The sequence below is a fragment of the Sciurus vulgaris genome, assembly GCF_902686455.1.
Source record: "Sciurus vulgaris genome assembly, chromosome: 10".
NCBI classification, from domain to species: Eukaryota; Metazoa; Chordata; class Mammalia; order Rodentia; family Sciuridae; genus Sciurus; species Sciurus vulgaris.
In genome coordinates, this window is record NC_136470.1 from 112,053,688 (window position 1) to 112,056,792 (window position 3,105).

The following is a 3,105-nucleotide window of genomic DNA, read 5'->3' on the forward strand; positions in this document are numbered from 1 at the left end:
GGAGAAATGGCACTGATGAAAGGAAGAAGGAGGGGCGGAGGAGAAGGGGCGGAGAAAGGGGCGGAGGGGCGGGGGAGGGGCGGGGGAGGGGCGAGGGAGAGGAGGAGGGGCGGGGCGGAGGGGCGGGGCGGAGGGGCGGGGCGGAGGGGCGGGGCGGAGGGGCGGGGGAAGGGGCGGAGGGGGAGGGGAGGCGGAGGGGCGGAGGGGGAGGGGAGGGGGAGGGGCGGAGGGGGAGGGGAGGGGGAGGGGCGGAGTTGCTGGGACAGATCTCCTGTGGCCTTTTTTAGTCTCGAGTTCTTGCTTTTGAGTTATCTTTCTTCCCGATTTTCCATGGCCAGAGTTCATTCCGAGTCAGCTTCGCCCGTATATCAATCTCTTTTCCGATATCTCGACTGGGAGCTTGCTTCTTGATTTATATAAAGGTTATTTGTAAGCAGTGCAACATTACACAAGGAAAGTAAAACACCATTAGAGCAGTGTTTTTGTTTTATTCACTATCCTATGCCTAACACCTGCCACATCCTATCCGTTCAAATGATTATTTGTTGAATGGTTGAAAGAACGAATTGTAAGACATAATTATCTGTGAACTCTATTTTTACACTAATTATTAGAATGTGCTTCCTGATAGTGTATTAATATTTCCTTAAGACTTTATCCCTTGATCTTAAATCAGCTTATGCCATGCCTAGTTGCTCTTTCTCATGATAGTACTTCAAATATTTTAAGAGCACAACCATTTTTTCCCAAGGTCTTCTCATCCCAAATTTAAAGGAATAAGCGAGGTCACTTTAGGGACAGTGATCAAAGAATGCTTCTTAATCATTTGTTGGCCAGGATATTTAAGTTATCTCCTGACTGTTATCCCTACTTAGAGACTCTGACCCATCCTTCTAAAAGGCAATTCTAATTTTGCCACACTCCCCTCTTTTAACCCTTAAGAGGTCGCTGATTACCTTCAGGATTATTTCCAATTTCTTTGCACAGAAAGAAGATCCTTCAAGATCTGATCTCCAAATATCATGTAACACACCTAAGTACACAGACACCTGGCAGGTCCTCATGGGAAATAGTCTACCTTTGCCTATGCCTGGAACACACTGCCTTGAACATTAAACCAGTACTAGTTTCCTGTTACTATTTCAAGAGATTACCACAAATTTAGTTAGCTTAAGATACACAAATTTAATATCTCACAGTGCTGGTGATCACAAGTCTAAAATAAATTGGCAAACCTGCATTCCTTCCAGAGGATCTAGGAAAGAAGCCATTCCCTTGCCTTTTCCAGCTTCAAGAGGTTGCCCACATGCCCCCAACTTGTGACCCCAAGTCATTTTGCTCTTCCATCTCTTTCTCTTAGCCTCCTGCCTTCTAACCAGATAATCCAGAATAATCACCCTATTTTAAGATCCTTCATTTAATGATATCTGCAAAGACCTTTTTACCATGTAAGGCAATGCAATCACAGATTTCAGGAAATGAGACCTGACATCTTTGGTGAACTATTATTCTGTTCACTGCACATCCCCTCTCTTGATTCCCTCTTTCCCTAAGGACCAGAGGATTAGATGCTCCTTTACATGTGGTTCTATTGTAACGCATTTTATGGGAGGTGTATGTCTACCTGCTAATGCTTTGAATTGGACAATAAATTTTCTGCTCTGCATGTTCTGCGATTTCAAATTACTTGAAAACAATTTGGGACTTGTTCTTTTAAATGTGCCCTGCATTTAGCAGAGTGCATGGCACAAAACAGATCATTGATATTTGTTCACAAATTAAATTATCTGTTTGAAACTCACAACAACTCTGAAGAAACTCCCCAGTTTTCTCCCCAGTTTCCCTATTCACACTATACCTTCAACCAAACGTTCCTAGAAATACAGCTAGATGGGTTGTGTTTCCTACTCTTTGAAACACAGACACACATCATGAGAAGTCATATGTTTCCATAAGAGAGTATGATATGCTTTGGATATAGTTTGTCCCCTCCAAAACTCATATTGAAATTTGTTTCCTAATGTCAGAGTGTTGAGAGGTGGTAGGAATTTTGCCAGGAGTTTGGGTCATGAGGGCTCTGCCCTCACAAAGGTATTAATGCTGCTTTTTCAGGTTAATTCTTTTTAAAATGAGTTCTCACTGTCCTGAGACCCGATTAGTTACTGCCAGAACAGGTTGTTTTAAATGGTGCCACCCCTATGTTTTGGCCCTTTTGCATGTATCCACTTCCACTTCTGCTTTTACACCATGTTATGACACAGCATGAAACTCTTATCACATCTAACTACTCTTTCAGCCTCCAGAACCATGACCCACAAAACATTTATTTTTAACAAATTATGTGGTCTCAGGAATTATTTTATAGCAACAGAAAACAGACTAAGCCAGGGTATATGAAAAAGCCTATTTTAGGATTTGGGCTTTAGCTGGGTGATTTGGAAGAGGGTCTAAAGAAAAAGGGGTTTGCTGTAGATTGTATGCTGTAAGAAAGTAAGGGCAATTTTCTGACTGTACATCTCAATAAATCTTATCCATTGGAAGTGAGGCAGGAGGATAAAGTGGTAATTAGCAAAGAAGTAGCAGTCATTTTGACAAAGAAAGTGAATGTTGGGTATTTTGTGGGTAGTATAGCCGACTTGTTTATAATCTATGCTTAGATGAGATTATGAAATGGTCTTGCTTTGTCTCAACATGGTTGCAGAATAATCTTGTGTAAATTGTTTATATCTAATAGAAAAATGTGGCCTAGCTCTGGTCACCAGGCCAACTTCTAAATGTCAAGGGCTGCTTTTCTATTCCTTACACATTCCTTCCATGTTTATTTGATTTGGAATGTGATATCACATTGCCAGAACTTGTTAAGCACAGATATGATGTCTGCCCTCATGGTGCTCATACTTTAAGATGAGGCTAACATTCCACAAGAGTAGATAATGTGCTTAAAGATTTATAGCAAAAAATGAGAGAACTGGCACCTGAAATGCAGTTCTCCTTACCCATACCCTCACCCCACAGGCTGCCTTTTAAGGCTCAGGCCATCTATTCCTATCCATGGACTTTTGGTAAATGAAATATTCATGCAGTTCCATAAATATGTACAACTAT